Below are 20,119 nucleotides of genomic sequence, written 5' to 3'. Positions count from 1 at the left end.
TTTGTTCTCAGTTTTTAACAGTCTCTTATGCTTTGGCTCTCTCCCACTCTAACCTCTTTTTTTTTTTTTTCCTTCCCCTCCCCCATGGGTTTCTGTTACGTTTCTCAGGATCCACATAAGAGTGAAACCATATGGTATCTGTCTTTCTCTGTGTGGCTTATTTCACTTAGCATCACACTCTCCAGTTCCATCCATGTTGCTACAAAAGGCCATATTTCATTTTTTCTCATTGCCACGTAGTATTCCATTGTGTATATAAACCACAATTTCTTTATCCATTCATCAGTTGATGGCCATTTAGGCTCTTTCCATAATTTGGCTATTGTTGAGGTCCACTCTCTTTTTAAAAGAAGGTGGTTGTCTTAGTTTGGGTTAAGCTATGAGCAGACTCTAAGACAAAGATTCAAGTGCAAGTAGTTTATTTGGGAGAGCATCCCAGGAAATGCTGCCAGGGAGCATGGAAATAAAGCGAGGCAGGAGAGGACACAGTGAATGGCATGTTATCATGCAAGTGACCCCTGTTGGGCAACTGGGTCTTGATCATGCTGGGGAACCAGTGTGGTACGTATGTTCAGCCTTGGTGTTAAGCCAGCTGGGGGGTGAGACAAGTGGAGTATGTATCCCCAACTTGGGTGTCAGGGCATCAGCCACTGATTAAGGATTGCTCCAGGGAGGGGGCTGTGAATTCCCAGCATGTCTGGCCTGTTCCGGGAATGACCAACAGGGAGAGCTCCCAGGCAGAGTGGCAGGTGCTGAGGGCATGTGGATGAGGCCCCAAGTATCTGCCACAGAGGGTTGTGAGCCAGAAGCTAAATCACCTACCCCTGAGGAGGGGTCTGAGCTCCACTGCAAACTGCTGGGGGCTGGGGTGGAAATGGGGAGGAAGGTTGAGTAAGTCATTTGACCTCTTGGGGCTTCAGTTTTCTCATCCAACAGATAGAATGGGATCCCTGCTGTGTCTATCACACACAAAATCAAATCCCAAATTATAAAAAGATGAGTATACACTCCTCCCTCTCCAGTCTGTCCTCCCCACCTGCCTGCCCCAATACCACATACCAATTGTCATTCACTTCAGCTAGGATTGTCAGCATTTTGGTCCTCCCAGCACCTATATAGCTAGCTCTCCCACTCATCCTGGCCATGGACCCATCCCCCTTAGAATGGACAAGGACTTTAGATCTAGAAATTAAGATTTTTAGGTTCAAGAGGGAGCAGAGTTATATGGGCCTTCGGAAACAAGAGGTCCAGATTAAAATGTCAGTTCATTCATTCATTCACTTAATATTTATTGAGGACCTACCGTACCCACAGTTTGAGGGTGCTTCTTGAAGAAGACACCATTCCCCAAGGAGCTCTGTGTCCTTGGGTAAGCAGGTTTCTTGCTCTCTCTTGGCTTCAGTCTCCCCAGCTATGAAATGGGCCAGGTGGTTCCTGAGGTCCCTTCCAGCACTGGCATTTTTTGCTTTACATACAGCATCCCCCAATCTCCTTGAGATCTGCGTCCTGGCATCCAAGAGGCGTACAGGGGGACCAGGCCCCAGCTGAATCTGGAGACAGTAGGCAGGAGCAGGGAAAGATCCACGATCTCCAATGAGACTGTCACTGTGCCTGGGCTTTGCCTGCTGTGAGCGCTGCCGTAAGCTCTGCAAACAGCGTCTGAAGATGGTGGATTTGGGCAGCATTAAGCTGTATTAAGTGGAGATGTTTCTACAAAGACAACGTTTTAGGATAAACCTGGCACCAAAGGCACATTGAGGATGTAGCACTTGTAAGCAGTGGCTTCCTGCCATCCGCAGCACCTAGCACAGGGAACTGTTCCCCCTACTCCACCCACACGCAGGACTCTCTGGGGAGAAAACTGCACAGCATCCCGCTCCTTTCTTACTTCTGGGAACACATCCCTAGCGCCCAAGGCACCTGACCCAGGCTGAGCCAATCAGAGGACACCATCCTTCTGGCTGCTGTGATTGGTCCAAGGGTGACCACGTGACCCAAGTCCTTTCTTGGGATGCTTCTTCTCCTTCTCCTTCTCCTTCTCCTTCTCCTTCTCCTTCTCCTACTCCTTCTTCTCCTCCTCCTTCTCCTTCTACTTTTTTTGCCCATGAGAAAGAATCCTCTTCTGATGGGTGATGGAGAAGTGAACTTAGAGCTGTTGAAACCATGTCCTCATCATAGAGAAGCCTGCGGAAGGAAGGAATTAAACCAACAGTTAGAGATGAAAAGCTGAGAAGAGTGTTTTGGTGTTTGAGTTCCTGGTCCCAGACCACCGTAAGGCCAGCCCCATCCTTTCCCTTCTTGGTTACTGAAAACAATAAAATGACTTCTTAAGCTTTTTTTATTAAGAAATACAACTTCTTTACCTGAGTTTTATTTCTAACACCCCAAAACCAGAGAATCCTAGATGAGAACAATACCTTCCATGTATAGAGCTTACTGTGTGCCAGGAGCTTTTCACTGTATCACCTTACATGATCCTGCACACAGCCACATGGGCCACAATTATTGCACCCATTTTACGGATGAGGAAGCTGTGAGGCAGAGGGTTGATTTACCTAAGGCCCCTCAGCTATCAACAAGTGACCAAGCAGGGATTCAAACCCAGTTCTGGGTAACATCGAAAACCACATGCTTACCTCTTTGGCCAGAGTGCTCCTGCCCAGTGTGTATCCTGAAGCCCCTCTAGTTCCCATCCTCTGAGTGGCTGCCTTCAGGACAGACACAGCTTTTATTACTTAACTTGACCTTTTGTGTCTTGGTTTCTTGGGCTGCATTTGCATTGCAAATAAAATTACTGCCATAGTAGTTTTTGAATAATGAGGGCTTATGATGCCTCTTAGCAGCTTAGCAGGTTAGAGTCAGTCTCCGCTTTGACCTCTTCTCATACCTTCACTGAACTGAGCAAATCCTTTACTGACATCCTTTGGAATGTGAGCCATTTCTGATCTTATCAAATCCTAGCCTTAAGAACTGCAACCAATATTGTTACCTCCAAAGGCTCAGAGAGGTGAAATAATTTACCTAGGTCACCCAGCTTGTCAGGCAGAGCAGAATTTGGAGCCCAATTCTTTGTTTAATTTATTCCTTTTCTGATAGATTTCTGGATCCTTATAGCCCTCAGGGTTTCAAGCCCTCTGCCACCAAACCCCCGTATCCAGTCCCAGATGACAGTGATGTTGGAACTAACACTGGTAGAGAGTGGTAGAGAGAGCCTTACCTTTCTGCTTTTACCCAGAAAGAGCTTGAGTTTCCCTCATTAGAACCTCCCATGGGAGCTGTAGACAAGGCTGTGGGCAGGGACTTGGGCTAGAGTAGCTGCCTTACCCTCCAACGACTGAGAGGTCCCCCAAAGCCAGTGTAGACTAGAGGGGGCACAGGTGAACTCAGGGCTGGCTTAGCAGTGGCAGTGAATCACTGAGCAACCTTGGACATGATCATCACCACCTACTCTGCTTTTAAGAAAAAAATAATGCAACCCCTCTTATTGAGCAGTTTCGTATGTGCACTCATAATCACCCCAGTGAAGTAGATCCTACAGTATAGTCACCTCACCTGGCAGATGGGGAGCCTGAGGCACAAAGCAATGAAATCACACTTCCAAGCAAACATGACACACCAGCAAGTGGCAGAACTGGGATTTGGGCCCAGGCAGTCTGGTTCCAGAGTCCATTAGTTTATATCATCTTTCTTTTTATTTATATTTCTTTTCTTAAAACAACAAATGTATTATTGCAGAGTTCTGGAGGCTAGAAGTCCAAAATCATTACCATCTTTCTTTTGAATCATCAACCAGGGTATTTTCTGCCATTGAATCATTCCCGATTTGGTGGGGAGGAAGACAGGGCACGCCAGACAGCATGATTCTGAGGTTGAAATCACCAATTTTGTATTAAAACTAAAGTAAACTTATCTAATCTCATTTAAAGGTAGCCCATATGGCTTATTTTATTATTTTTTTAAAAAGTTTATTTATTTATTGCCAGAGAGAGGCAGAGGGAGAGAGGGAGAGAGAGAATCCCAAGCAAGCTCCATGATGGGGCTCGATCCCACGAACCTCAAGATCATGACCTGAGCCGAAATCAAGAGTTGGATACTTAACTGACTGAGCCACCCAAGTGCCCCTTATTATTTTTTAAAAAAGGAAAAAATCCTTGTACTTTGCCATTTGTGTGGGCAGATTGGATGAGCATTATCTCAGCAGGGTCCTCCCAGTTCTTTACAGTTTGCGCAACCAACTTCTGTGTCTCTGAACTCAGGATCCTCTGGTGAGGCAACGAGCGTTGTCTCCCATTTTACTGATGAGGAACCTGGGGCCAGAGGGGGGAAACACTTGCTAAGTGTGTGCATGAGCTTGCGTGGTTGTGCGCGCACACACACACACACACACACACTTGTGTGTGAAAGTTTCAGTGTGCAGGTGCAAAAGGGCCATGAATGCTCCTGCAAGCCTGGATCCCAGCTGTGAGAGGAGCTTGTCAGTTTCAGTGCTTGGAGGGGAGTGTTCCAGCCCACTGCCTGTGTATGGAGTCACTCAGACTTAGCTAAGTACACAGCAGCCAGGAGCCGGCATTGCAGCAGCTGAAATCAGAGGGCAGCACAAAAATGTAGGTGTAGCTCCCTCCCTCCTACCCCCCTTCTCCTCTTCTCCTGCCTCCCACAGGGTGGAACTGCTTGAAACAGGCCCGGCCCCACCAACGAGTCTGCACATGCAGCATCCAAGAACAACTGCAGGGCAAGACATGTGCCCTGATACACATGCATGCATGTACATGCAGATGTGGACACACATGGCTTTCTAGGAGGTATGCTCAGGAAAGGTGTGGGGCTCTGGGTTCTGGTCTGGCTAAGCCTTTGCCTCTTTGGTGACTTCTGACCCTTTCCTCCTCTAAGTTTTGGCTTTCCATCTATAAAATGGGCATGATGTTGTCTACCTCCCAGAGCTGTTACAAGTATCCAGAAAAAGATGTTGGGATCTGAGAACTCTAGGTCTGAAGGTGCCCTGGGAGGCAATTAGCCCAATTGTTAATTCATAGACAGAGATACTAAGGCCCAGAGAGGGAGAGGGAATTGCCCAGATCACAGAGCAAGTCAGGCATAGATTGGCTAGAACACAGACCTCTTGACTCCTGGGACCCACATGCCAAGTGCAAGGCTTGGCCATGAAAAGAGCAAAGTGCTATCTGAGGTGAGTTCTTGCTCTTGTGTCTAAACATCCATGTAAGTGTGATTTGAGACCAAAATACTTTGTAAATACTACTTATTAACACAACTTCACATGTACTCTGCTGGAGGGATGCCTTTTTTTTGGGTGAAATCTTAGCTCAGAGAGTCAAACAAAAGACATTATGAATCTCAGTTTGCTTAACATCTTTGGTTTGCTTTATGCCTACAAGTTCATACCAAGTGCTTACGTATCTGCTGGGCTCTTTAGTGACACTCTATCAATCCAGCTTTCCCCAAACAATAAATGCCAAAATAGGTAGAAAGGCAGGGGAGCCAGGTCTCAGGGCCACTGGGAGTGTTTGCCCAAGTTCTTGACCCGCCACTTGCCCGTCTGTTAGCAGCTAGGCTTCCATTCATCTGGTGTGTTTTCCCTGCCCATGCCCGCGTCGGCACCTGGGGCCCACCCCAACTCTACTTCCTCACCTTGATGCTCACTTTGCCCTCTGTACCACAGCTCTCCGTTCACACGCCTGCCTATCTGTCAGGTTGGCTACTGCTGGAGGCAGGAGCTGAAATCCCAGTGCTCCTCAGGACCCAGCCTTCTGTTACTGCTCAGGAAATGTGTGTCCTCTGGAGGGGCTCCCAGGTGAGTCCAGTCATGCAGCTGCAAGAGGAAGGAAGAACCTAAAGACAGTAGGTAAGGCATTGGGAGGGTGAGCGTTCCTTCCTTCCACTGCTTCTGCCACCGAGCCCGTGGACTATTCCAGACTAAGTGGCAGCACTTCCTGGGTGACTGAGATTCTCTTCATAGTAATTACATCCATTCATTCCGCACATACCATGTGTGAAACACTTCATATATTTGTTAGCGCTCATCCTAACATCAGCTCTAAACCCATTTTCAAGATTGGGACCTGAGGTTCAGAAACCTCCATTCATTTGCTTCAAAGAGAGGAGTTAGGATTTGACCTCAGGTCTGTCTGATTTTAAAGGCCACGCTCACTCTGATAACACAGGCCTCTTCCGGAACACTGATACTCTCAGGAAACTCACAGCTAAGGGATTTCCTTATTGTAGACACAGGGAGGATAGGACCCTCTGTCCCTGTGGACTTTCCTTCATCTCCTTGACCTCAGTTTTCCCATGGGTGCAGTGAGGAACAGGGCCAGATCCACTTAAACTTATTGACAATTCTGATAAACCATCCACATTCTTTATTTGGGCTTTTAGGAGTGAAGACAAGGAGGAAGTGGGCTGGGAGAGAACCCAGTTATAACTGGGGTTCTCAGTAGGGGACAGGGAGGGACTCAGGCTGCCTGGGATGGTGATAATTCACCTCACCAATCCACAGTCGTGGAAACATGGAATCCAGGAAGGTTTGACACCTCGATGAGCAGTAGAACCACCTGGGGATACTTGCTAACATGCAGACTCCTGGGTCCTATTCCTGGAGAAACCAAGGTTTGAGGCAGAGACAGGATTGGGGATTTTTAACAAACACTCCTGATGATTCTGAGACCAAAGTTTAGGAGCCACTGCCTGAGAGATCTGGGTTCTAGGATTCTTCTAAGTTTGAACAGTAGGGGCCAGCAAATCTAATATGGGGGCAATACTACTGTGAGTTATAGCTCCTGATTCATTTGACATAGTCACACATAATAAGATATTTTTATATCCTGCCTTGATCCAAATAATATTTAAAATGATATAGGAAAAATACACTCAGAATCCCAAAGTTGAAAGTTAATTAGTACTGGGCGCCTGGGTGACTCAGTTGTTAAGTATCTGACTTTGGCTCAGGTCATGATCTCATGGTTGGTGAGTTTGAGCCCCACATCAAGTGAGCTCAAGCCCCGTATCGGGTGAGCATGAGCCCCACTTCGAGTAAAAACATGAGCCCTGGTGAACCTCGCTTCCCTCTCCCTCTCTCTCTCTCTCTCTCTCTCTCTCTGCCCCTCTCTCACTTGCATCCTCTCTCTCTCTCTAAAAAAAAAAAAAAAAAAAAGAAAAAGAAAAAAAAGAAAAGAAAGTTAGTACTTTCATATATATACCTATTAAAAATGCATGTCTATATTAAAAGATATTTATGAGAATGTTCAGAGCAGCATAGCTATACATTGCTAACAACCGAAGTGTCTTGCAACAGTAGAATAGATAAATAAATTGCAATGTATTTGAACAATGGACAGCTATGTTTCAGTGGAAATGAAATAAACCATTGCTACACTGAAAAACATGAATGAATCATACAGACATAATGTAGAGAGAAGGAAGCTAGACACAGAAGAATACTTATTGCATGATTTCATTTATAATAATTAAAAAAAAGTATGAATGGAAAAATGAATCATGATGATACCTCTGAGGGGTGTTGATGGGGAGAGGGCAAGAAGAAGTCTCCTGTGGTCTCGTAATGTTCTATATGTTGATCCACAGGCAGAGTCATAGGCATATATATATTTGTAAAAATTCATTAAGCTATACACATAATCTGTATGCACTTTCCTGAGTATATATCATACTTCAATTTTTTTAAATGTTAAGAAAAAGATAGTAAGTAGTGGAAATCTCAGTGAACTACAAAATGTTGCTGCCACGCAAACCATATCCACTGGCCAGAATGCAAAGCAGTTAGAATTCAGTTATTGAAAGATAGCTCCATCTCGTAAACCCATACATCTGGAAACAAAAGCACACTTGTAAATATCAGCTCTCTTAGATGTCGCCAAAGCGGTGCTTGGAGGGAAATTTATAGCTTTAGCTATATTTGCTCTTAAAAGAGAAAATTTTAAAAATAAGCACTGGGATCAGTAAACTTTCAATTCAAGAGGCTAGAGTAAGAATAAAATAAACCCAGAGGGAATAGAAGGATGAAGCTAATGAGGTTGAAATTAGAAATGATTGGAATAGAAACAACCACATCAAACAAAACCCAGTACAGATGATCAACAAAACAGAAAGCCAGTTCTTTGAAAAACTGATGATATAAACTAACCTTAGGAATAATTAAGGGAAATAATAAGATACAAACACTATCAAGAACACATCTAAGGGTAGGAGTTGCAGGAGAAATCTGACTACAGACACAGATGTAAAACTGTATAGAACGGGGGTGTCTGGGTGGCTCAGTCAGTAAAGCATCTGACTTTTTTTTTTTTAAGCTTATTTATTTTGAGAGAGACCGAGCTCGGGAGGGGCAGAGAGAGAGGGAGTGGCAGAGAGAGGGGTACTGGCTGTGAGAGGGGGAGGGGCAGAGAGAGGGGGACAGAGGATCTGAAGCAGGCTCTGTGCTGACAGCAGAGAGCCTGATACAGGACTTGAACTCACAGACCATGAGATCATGACCTGAGCTGAAGTCGGATGCTTAATCAACTGAGCCACCCAGGCGCCCCACATCAGACTCTTGATCTCAGCTCAGGTCTTGATCTCAGGGCCGTGAATTCAAGTTCCACATTGGGCTCCACATTGGGTGTGAAACCTACTTTAAAAGAAGTTAGGTAGTGTGGAAGCCATGGTAAAAGTAAAGCAGGTACAGGAATGCACGGTGAAGGGCAGACAGCTGCTTGGACTTTCCTGTCTCACTTGGATTCAAATAGCAGAATCAGGTAGAAAAACAACGCAGTCAGGCACTGCAGCGTGCCCCTGAAGGGCAGAAATGCTGGTCCAGGATTGGGTGTGCAGGGCCCCCTGGAAATAGCCTGCCTGGATCTCCCACCCCTGCCCAAGTTCCCCTTCTTGAACTTGTCTCCTCTTTGATCTCAAGTGGGTTGGCACTGTATGAGGAGATATCTGGCTTTTTCTCTTCTCACCTCTGAGATGCTTTGAATGTCCAGGGTCCTCTCTCTCCGGTGGCCCTAAGGTATTTCTTTATGGGATGGTTGGGCTCAGCACAACCTCCAGGCAGGCTCACTCAATGGGAGGTCGGAAGCCACCCCACCCAGGGCCTCCATTTTCTTCCAGAAAGCTGTTTGATCAGGGACCAGGACCAGAGGAATCCAGGGTAGGGAGGATGCTGATCCCTGGGAGATAGCACCCACCTCGCCCCCTACAGTGTCGCTCTGCTATAGAACCTATTTGCAATCCCTTCTTCACCTATTCCTGCCTGTCTCTTCCTGCCTGAGTCCTTACCTGTGGTGTGTTAGTAAATGTTTAACAAAAGCTCTCCTTAGAAAGGATGCATCCATATATATCTGTATATGTTTACTATACCTTTTCCTGATGTAAAGAATATGTAGCATATGACTTACAAATAATATGCTGTAGTCTGTTGTAAATTCCATATACCTTAGCTGCAGTGCTGCTATTCCTTGTAAAATCCACTGTCAGTTTTTCTAATTCTGTCGCCAACAATAGCATTGCAAAACCCAACTATGAACAAATGCTTGGTTACTTCAGGACGCAGCCGAGAAGTCACTCGTGTTATGGAGTGAAGTTCTTTCATGAAGGTTGGCTGGTATTTTCATTTACACTGTGAGTAAGACAAAATGAAATAATGAAGACATACAGTGGAGCTTCACTCATTCATCAGTGACAAAGAGAACTTGTTTGCTAAGCAGTCATTTTCACTCAAATACTGGAAGAATTTCCTCATATTTTGATGCTATTCATAACATAAAAAAGAAAACTATAAACATGGTAGGCTTTTAAATTTACTCTGAATTATTCACATTTTCTCCATCCCTTTTTAAAAGTCCAGGGTGGGGGCGCCTGGGTGGCTCAGTCGGTTGAGCAGCCGACTTCGGCTCAGGTCATGATCTTGCACTCTGAGAGTTCGAGCCCCGCGTCGGGCTCTGTGCTGACAGCTCAGAGCCTGGAGCCTGTTTCAGATTCTGTGTCTCCCTCTCTCTCTGACCCTCCCCTGTTCATGCTCTGTCTCTCTCTGTCTCAAAAATAAACAAACGTTAAAAAAAAAAAAAAGTCCAGGGTGTAAGCTCTAGCCCATCAATGAAACATTAAGCCAAGTTCTGATCTGTAGCATTTGCCCCTCTCCGGGATGCAGATGCTCCCAGAGCTACCTGGGTTCAAGCTGGTGCCACTGAACATGGAGTTGGGAAGGGATGTGCACGGTTAGGTAGGTTCCCATTGCACAGGCACAGTAGGTATAAACAGCCTCAAAGCCATAGATAATAGTAAGATAAAGTAAAATAACTTACAAGTTTACAGACTTCCTCTTTGATGCCTTCCCTGTCCACTTCAGGGAGAGGACATCTTTCCCGCTCATGTGCTCTGTAAGGGCAGACACCAGATCTGCTCTGCCTCCGTTCCTTAGGGCCTGTCACTGAACAGGCTTCCTTGCTCAGTGAACACGTGCCAAAGCCACTTGCTGAACCAGCCCTCCCCACCCCCAGCCCCAGATGTCTTCTGTGACATGACCCTCCCAGTGCCTGGTCACCAGCTTCTCCAAATTGTGCCCTTTCAGGTACTTCCCCACGTGGAAACTGTAGGTACAGGTTCTCAACAACAGAGGCAGCCAGTTGGCCTCAGTTTCCCTGCCTATAAAGTGCTAAGGAAGGAGGGGGATGGAAAGAATTAAAACACAGTGATATTCCTTGCAGTCCCTTTTTCTTAGAGAAATATGGTTTGGGGCAGTTGTATGTAGTCTGTACATGCAATTTAGCATCTTGTGGTTTCTCATTAACATCATAAGCGATTTTCCATATTCCTGTATAGTTTTCCAATTTTCTACTTTTGGTGGACGCCAAATGTATTTTTATTTTATTAAAATTCACTTTCTCTTTGCTTGATTTTGAGATATTTATATAGTTTTTGGTTTTCTGGAACCAGTTTTACCTTACCATCACCAGTGAGTGTTTTTCATTTCAGAAAATAACATGCTAATTTCAACACCGTAGATTTTTATTATTGTTTAATGTGCTTATGTTTTAATGCCTAGTGCTATTGTACACTTTTTTCTGTCAACTTTTCTACTAGCTGTCTCTGCACTATTAAATAGAGAGCACAGATCACAATGCAACTTGATTCTTAGTGTCTTGAGTCATTACCAACACCAGGGCCTTCTGGAATGTGTAGGCTTTTGACCCCAGACTATGATTTTGAATGAATACAGCTGTCATTTATACTCTTCTGGACATTTCTCCTGTCTGGCTGTTAAATACTGCTTTTTCGCTAGGGTCAGTGGGCCAACTTCTTGAGTCTTTGTTTGCTTCTACTCTGAGAAACCAGACACAATAACAAAGCTGGTTAGAACTGCTTGGAAGAAAATACGCTGGGTGTTAGAGCCTGGTTGCTTTATTGTGAGGAAGATGCGTGGGTTCATGTCATCTGGTACCTCCAGCCGGAGGCCTTACGACTTTCTATTCTAATGCTTGGCTGGTGTCTGGGTGTCCGAGGATGCTGGATCAATGATACTGAGAAAGAGGAGTGACTGCATTGGGTTTTATAAAAATCAAGCTGTTAGAACAAATGTGGGTAAGATACCTTTTTTTTTTATTTTTTTTATTTATTTTATTTATTTTTGGGACAGAGAGAGACAGAGCATGAACGGGGGAGGGTCAGAGAGAGGGAGACACAGAATCGGAAACAGGCTCCAGGCTCCGAGCCATCAGCCCAGAGCCTGACGCGGGGCTCGAACTCACAGACTGCGAGATCGTGACCTGGCTGAAGTCGGACGCTTAACCGACTGCGCCACCCAGGCGCCCCTAAGATACCTTTATGTGTGCATTAAGCTTGACACTTTATGAAGCCCTTAGATATATTGTGGATCCTCAAAGTACCATTATGGACTAGGTATGGCTTTACCACTTTATGAACAAGGATGCTCAGATCTGACAAGATTATACATCTTACCCAATATCTCTCAGCCAGTGTGTGGCAGGGCTGGCCACGGAACTGGGGCTCTGGACCATTGCTTCCTAGCTAGATGTGAGGTCTGCGTGACTTGAGCTCCTGTGTGTCTGGCTCCTTCACATGTTCGCTCATGTTCAGAATGCAGGATGTGGGATAATTGCGTTTAAGTACAATAAAGGAGAAACAAACGAGTGAGCTCACAAGATCTTTTGTTTGGGATGGTACCTGTTTATCTAACTGACTCTTCCCGAGTCACTAATAATGTCTTTGTAGCCAGGAGACAGGCCACCCTGTATCTGAAACATAGGCGTCTCTCTTTGGGGTTCATAAGGTCATGGTTCAACCATCCTGGTGCCTTGTACTGGACAGATTCAAGAAGAGAGGGGTGACTATGGGGAATGGGCCACTAATGGCCATCCTGAGGACACTCACAGGGGTCTGAGCGTTCTAAAGGCAGGGGCGGGGGTGCGGTCTATACAATTCTGTGACACATGAAAGATTTCCTCTGGGTGGGCCTCCATGGAAAAGACCCGTGTAGTGAGCAACACGGAAAGAAGAGGGTGCACAGGCTTTGGCAGACCACATGGACTTCACCCAGGCGGACCAGGGCTGGAATTTTGGCTGCCGTCTGTGTGACTCAGGGCAAGCCACTCAACCTCTCTGGGCCCAGTCTTCATGTATCTAACTGGTACCTCCCAAAGACTGTCCTATGTGTAACACTGGTTCTCACTTTATTTCCTTTATTTTGAGTGTCCAGCGCTGATGGACACTTTGGGGTTGATGTTGTCAGTGCTCTACCTATACGCACTCGGATCCCCTTACCAATTTGGAGGCCACCTTGGCCATATTTGCATTTCTTTGTCAGAGGGGCAGACTGCTGGAATCTGCTTTGCCTGCACACAGAAAAGCTGGAAACGCCTGGGAGATTGTCCACTCCCATCCCCTTTTTTGGCGACTGATGGGTACAAAGGCATAAAAGCTCCAGCTCCCTTGCCCCTGACCAGGACACCTCTGGGGGTACAGCTTTCACTGGAGTTCATTTGTGGGGTGAGCCAAAGTTATCCTCGGTGTGACTTGTGCGATGGGGTACCTTGCTGGGCCTCCTTTCCTTTCTGATCCTACTTCTCCACTTCCTTACCTGTTTCACTAGAAACACTCTCTAATAAATCCCTTGCACACAAATCCTCCTCCCCAGGTCGCTTCTGGGGAACCTGATTTAAGATGCAGCCATGGAGATGTTGCTGCCTCGGCTGTAAGATAGACCCAGGCGGGCTTCCAGAGGCTCCTTCTCAGACACCCATTTAAAAGGAAACTGGTAAACATTTAAGCTTTCAGTAAAGCACTAAGCAAACATTTTTTAAAAGCTCTCTTGGGGGTGCCTGGGTGGCTCAGCTGGTTAAGCATGTGACTTCAGCTCAGGTCATGATCTCACAGCTGGTGAGTTCGAGCCCCATATTGGGCTCTGTGCTGACAGCTCGGAGCCTGGAGCCTGCTTCGGATTCTGTGTCTCCCTGTCTCTCGGTGCCTCCCCCAGCTCACACTCTTGCCCCTTTTCCAGCTTACACTCTGTCTCAAAAATAAATAAACATTAAAAAAAAAAAAAGCTCTTGAAGAAAACCACCTTTGTAGTGTTTTAAAGGAATTTTCATATATGTGGTTTTGTTAGAGTCTTGTTACACGGCTGATATGGGAAGAGCTTGATGATCTCTGTTTTCAGATAAGGAAATAGAGGCTCAGATTGACAAAGTGATTTGCCTAAAGTTACCCAGGTGCACGTGGCAGAACCAAGTTTTAGGAAGCTGCGTTTTCTAAGACTTGGTTTCCTACTGAGGCACAGAGTTTGTTTTGACAGTATGACGACGATGAAGTGCTTTCTGCGTGTTTCCATTACTATTTGTTAACATCTGAATTTATCCTTTTAGAATGTTCTCAGAGCTGGCCCACTCCATTATTCTTAGAAAGAAATATCCTTTTATGTGATTTTTTCATTATAAAAATAATACATTCTCATCACATAAAATGTGTGATATACAGAAAAAGAAGAGCAATGTGAAAACAATTCTCATAATCTTCACAGAGTTTCTTCTAGTTTTCTAGCATTTTCTTCTAGTCCTTTCTTTTTTTCTGTGCCTAGTTATTTCTCTGTGGGTTAAACACTGAGGATAATTATTCTGAGTAAACACCTGTAGTTGCCAGTGCACAATCATCTTTATTAATCTGTAAAGTACCACTTTCTCTCTTTTTTCTAATCCCTATGCTTTTTTTAAAAAAAATTGTTTTTTAATGTTTATTTACTTTTGAGAGAGAGAGAGAGAGAGAGAGCGCGCATGAGCAGGGAAAGGGCAGAGAGAGAGGGAGACACAGAATCTGAATTAGGCTTCAGGCTCAGAGCTGTCAGCCGAGAGCCACACACGGGGCTCGAACTCACGAACTGTGAGATCATGACCTGAACCCAAGTCAGACACTTAGTGGACTGAGCCACCCAGGTGCCCCGACCCATGCTTTTCTTTTACAAGATGAGCTTGGTACATCCTGTTGTGCTGGAAAGTCAGGCAGTGCTCAATAAAAATGATGTGGGCATGTCAAAGAGGCATGGGAATCAGCTTGAAGAGGCTCCCATCAGCTGAATCTGGGATAATTCGAGCATCAAGATAATTAAGAAAATAATTGAGAAAATAAACCACTAGAAATAAGAATCTATAAATCTCTACTGATAATGAATACATTGGTAATAAATGGATGAATACCTAGGGGAGAGGAAAGGGCTGTTGCTTACAGTAAAATGCCAACCAGTCAATGCGAAAGGAGTTTGAGGGTTGGAAGATCATTTTGCAGGCATCGTGGTAAAGCTTGGCTTGAATCAGAATTGTCATTCTGAAAAGAGCTCTTCAAGGTGAAATGACAGGCTGCTAATTAGCAATACGAGGACATATGAGAACAGAAACCATGCTGGTAAAAGTGAGTGTGTGGTTCCCAGGAGGCCTCTCTGGAGTCATCATTAGACCCTCTGATCTGTTCTAAGTGAAAGCTGATTGATTCCTTTCAGCTCTGCTGTGTACTTGTTTGATTTGCTTCCCTGTCTTCAGGTAGGAGAAAAGGGAAGGCGAGGCCAGAGTGCTGGGTGTGTGCGGCTGTTGTAGAGAGAGGCGGCCGGTTCTCCTTTCTGCCATTCCTGCTCATTCAGATGCCACTCTTCCCCCCTCACCATGTCAGACATGTCGCCCTGTTGTTTTGTCTTTAATGGTAGGTAAAAAGAAAGAAGACACCTCGTCTTGTGTCAGGGCAAACATTTATTAGAAGCCTCCTAGGCTGTTTTCTAGTCCCATACAATTTGGAGAGAATGAAGTCCACGTCAGGGAGGCAAATATTTGAGAGTTACGTGTGGGCTTAGGGAATGTTTACCCAATCCAGGTAAGAATCATTTGTCACTAAAAGCCTCCCCATGGCTTGTCCCCATTGCCATGTCACCCTGCAGAAGGTCAAGTGGCCTTATGCATGAGGCTCGTTCTCTGCATTCCTCATCAAAGGGCACAGAGGGGTGGGTGAAATCACTGCTGTCACAAGCCAGTGGTCAGGAGGGGATTAGGACCAGAGGCCCATGGTTGCAGGGGTAATTCAAACACCCCATACCCTTTCTTCAAAGGCCAAAAAGCAGAGGACTGCGACTTGCATCCTTTTGGGGCAGAACTTTAGAAAAAGAAACAGGTAGACTGAGGACTAGGCATCGTTAAGACAAGTGGCCTCAAATGACACTTACATAGTATATTATGGTTTATCACCTATGTCTCCTCAGCCTGCTCAAGAGAAAAGGGGTCTCTCCTAAAGGCCAAGTTCCAGACCCAACTCAGCTACTGATTTGTTGGGTAATCCTGGGTAAGTGACTTGCCTTTTGTGGGTCTCAGTTTTCTCATCTGTAAAATTAGGAATGGAATAGGTAATGCCCAAGTTGGTACCTGATTCCTCTCTTAGAACCCACATCACAACTCTGAGAAAGGTATGAAAAAGAACATTATCCCCATTTTACAGATAGAAAAAACTAAGGCTCACCAAGTGGAAGAGTCCTGGCCAAAGTTGCAGTGTAGACAAGTGGCTCTGAATTCCCTAACTCCTTTCTGTTACCTTGATGACCCTACATAGGTAGGTGCATAGTTGCCTTGGAATTTTTGTCTTGGGACAAAGGGCATTGCAGGTAAGGGAACAGTATGGGCAAAGGCCCAGAATCCTGTCTTTGTAGCCCAGGCACATATGCTTCCCCTTAATGCTCACTACTTTCTCTTTAGGCGTTTAAAAAATTGGCTTATTGATGTTTTGTAACCTTGGTTTTCCTTCAACACTGAAAGAAGATACCACGGGAGACAGTCAGAAATAACCCCAGAATGACAAGAATGCAGCCATCTCTCTTAAGCATGTCAGCAAAGGACACGCCGGCTGATTCCAAGTGGAGAAAGGCTGAGCTGAGAAGCACCCCCCAACAGGCCATGTGAGCAGCAGTGACAGGAGTTCACAAGACGGGGACTCCCTAGGCAGCCTCACACCGGTCTCTGCTGAGAGCTTTACCCTTGTCATCCCATTGAATCCTCACAGCAGTTACAGAGGTGGGAAATGTCATCATCCCCATTTTATGGAGGAGAAAACCAAGGCCTTCTGAGGCTGGGGCACTTGCCCAGACAGTCTCCACAGATATGTCGGAACTGGAAAAGAATTTGAACCACATCTGTCTGTCTGTAAGAATAAGGTCTGTTTTTTGTAACCTCATGACCACACACTACCTTCCAAATTATTTGGTGATAATTGCAAAATTCTGTAGTCGTACACACACACACACACACACACACACACACACACACGAGATTCAATGGTTATTTAAAGCCAATTATAGTGGATGCCTCTGTGGAGGAAAACTAGTGGCTTGTGGGCATGCAAAGGAGGGAGAATTCCTTTTCACTATAAATCCTTTACCCTTAAAAAATTTTGAAACATATGCATGTATTATCAATTCAAAATGAATTCAAATTTAACAAAAGGTTATCTAGTATATTGGTTTCCTGTGACTGCTGTAACAAACGACCACAGCCCCGGGCTTAAAACAATAGAAATTTATTTCCTTAACAGTTCTAGAGGTCTGAAGTCTGAAATCAAGGTGTTTCAGGGCCACACTCCTATCCAAGGCTCTTGGGGAGAATCTATCCCTTGCCTCTTCCAGCTTCTGGTGGCTTCGGGCACTCCTTTACTTGTGGGACATCACTCCAATCCCTGTGGTCACATTGCTTCTTTCTCTTCTCTGTATGTCTGTCTTCTAAGGTTATGCGTGATTGCATGTAGGGCTTCCCAGTGACCCAGGATAAGTTCCTTTTCTTGAGATCCTTAACTTATTCAATCTTGTGCCACGTAAAGTCGTATTCAGTCTTTTGCTATATAAGGTACGATTCACAGGTAGCAGGGATTGGGATGTGGACATACCTTTTGGGGACCACTATTCACCCCATTCCATCTAGGAATTAGCAAGTGAATCTCCACCCCTTCCCATCAGATGCCTCCCATTGTGTCCCTCTGGGTAGGATACTGATGTCAGAACATGGCAGTTGTAGATCTGAAGCTCATCCAGAGTGTTTCTGTGGCCTTCTTGGAGAGTTGTGTGCACAAGCTTGGAAGCCAGCCTGGGTGGGCTCTAATCTCAGCTCCTCCATTTGTCACCTGGGGAGACCTTTAGGAAAACCAATAAGCCCATTTTGCCAGATTAATGTTCCTAAAGTACAATTCTAGGGGTGCCTGAGTGGCTCGGTCAGTTAAGCATCTGACTTTTGGTTTTGGTTCAGGTCATGATCTTGCGGTTTGTGAGTTTGAGCTCCAACTTAGGCTCTGCACTGACAGCATGGAGCCTCCTTGGGGGTTCTCTCTCTCTCTCTCTCTCTCTCTCTCTCTCACTCTTTCTCTGCCCCTCCCCCTTTTGCTCTCTCTCTCAAAATAAATAAACTTTAAAATTAAAAAAATAATAAAGCACAGTTCTAATGACATTACATCTCTTCCTTTAGGCCCTCAATAGCTCCCCAGTACCCACCAAATAAACTACACACCCCTTGCCCTGGTGTTCAAGGCCTGGTCAGGCCCTATGTCCGGGCATTTGTATCTCAGGATACTATGGACTCACCTTGCTTTTTCCAGCTCTCTTGCCTCCTCTCATGCTCCTCCCCTGCCTAGAATTCCTTTTCTCCTCATGTTCCCTCATCCTTCAAGGCCTACTCAAATGCCTCTCCTCCACAATGGCATTGTCTTCATCTGGGCAGGACCTCTGCTCCTATGACTCCCTCTGCCCACCGCATCTCTTGCACCATAGATGTACCGGGCTTGCCTTTGTTTGTATTGCAAGATTCTCCACTGGCCTCATCGCCCATGATGAACGGTGGCTCCTTGCAGGCAGGAAATGTGCACCTTAGGCGCTGTCGGAACTGGGAACCTGCCATAGGAAAAGTGTAAAAAACAACAGAAACTGTACAAGAAGCCCCCTCGGTGGTTGTGTGTTCAAACCCTTTGGTTTATGGACAAGGAAACTGAGACCTAGTCACATGTCTTCAGCCTGGTTTTTCAAGAAAACTTGAGCAATTAGAATAAAAGATTGAAAGGCTCCCTTTGGGGCCCTAATAGCCTCTGGCTTGCGAAAGTATATTTCTTGTAATGATGTCAAGTGGCATGCCTTTCGTGGTGAAGTTTACCTGTTTAAAAGAAACAAATGTGGACAGCTTCGTTCCTTGCTCACTATTCTCTGGCATCACCAGCACATTTCAACCCTAGTCTCACACATGGCCTGCTTAGAATGCTCTTTTAACTTCATTCTGTTTTCTTTCTAACCTTCCCTTATTCTGAGTGAAGCCTGAACTGCCCTCCAGATTCAAAGTTCCGGAGCTGTTTTTGAGAGCCCAACTTTTCCCGGGAAAAACACAGGAGGCCAACGAAAGCTGCTCCTCGCAGCAAATCCTCCTAGTTGTGTGAAAGCTCAGCAGGTAAACCAGTGTTCATCATCTGTCTCTGTCGTCTGGCAGTGTAACAAGGGGGAAGCAGAAAGGCGGACCGGAACACCTGTGGCCATTATGAAAGCCAAAGCCACCTCCCGGCCCTGCGCGCTTTTTTATTCTCAATGTACAGCATCTGTCAGCGTCTGTCAGATAAAAACCCAGCAATGGAGGACCCAGAACCCAGGCTCAGATGACTTGACTGAGGAATTAGGAGGATTTTGCAATAAGCCCATTAATTCTGTCGGATTGAATTATCTTCTAATTCCACACAGCTAAGGACAGCTGTACTTTTGTCTCACATTTTACAGGGGGTTTTATGCCTGCTTGGAAGCAGGGGTGTCGGCCTGCACAGAAAGGCAGAAGGTCCAAAGATTTGGACACCAGAGAGATGGGGTTCTGGAACTATCACTTAGCAGCCAAAGGGGAGCCTGGCCAAATCACTTAGGCCTCCAAGTCTCAACTACCTTAGATTATGTATTTTACCATAAATTCAGACTATAAGGCAATGTGCAATTGTTCATTTTATCACCACGTTGGGAGAAAAGGAAAAGCAAAACTTGATGCTTGAAGGAAGGCCATTGATCTCAATTTTCTGTTACATAAAGGGAGAACTCACCAGTCCCTCCTTGACCTTGGCCCTTTGACTTACCTCTGACCTAGGGAAGGCATGGTCTTAGCACCTCGAGTGGGAGGAGCTTGCAGGGGGACCCAAGTGGACTTAACTATGGAGAGGGGACACTGCAGGGGCCAAGATGCTACATCACTGCACCCAGGGTCATCATCTAAGACAGCCCTCCGTTTCTCTGCATTCTGTGTGGACTACTTAATTACTCTTCTGGGTCCCAAATAATTTAAACCACCAACATCTCTTAGAAGGCAGAGAGTCTTATCTTAAATTGTTCCCTTTGTTTATACATTCATTGAGTATTAAAAAGAAAATGCCTGGGTGGCCTCGTCGGTTGAGTGTCCAACTCTTGATTTTGGTTCAGGTCACGATCTCACAGTTGTGATGAGTGTGGAGCCTGCTTAAGATTCTCCCTCTCTCTCCTCCTGCCCCTCTCCCCCGCTCTCGTGTTTTCCCTCTATAAGATAAAAAAGGGGGGGGGGCACCTGGGTGGCTAGTCGGTTAAGCATCCTAC

The sequence above is a fragment of the Panthera uncia genome, chromosome D4 (genome assembly GCF_023721935.1).
Source record: "Panthera uncia isolate 11264 chromosome D4, Puncia_PCG_1.0, whole genome shotgun sequence".
Taxonomy (NCBI): domain Eukaryota; kingdom Metazoa; phylum Chordata; class Mammalia; order Carnivora; family Felidae; genus Panthera; species Panthera uncia.
Note: the sequence above shows the minus strand (reverse complement) of the source record.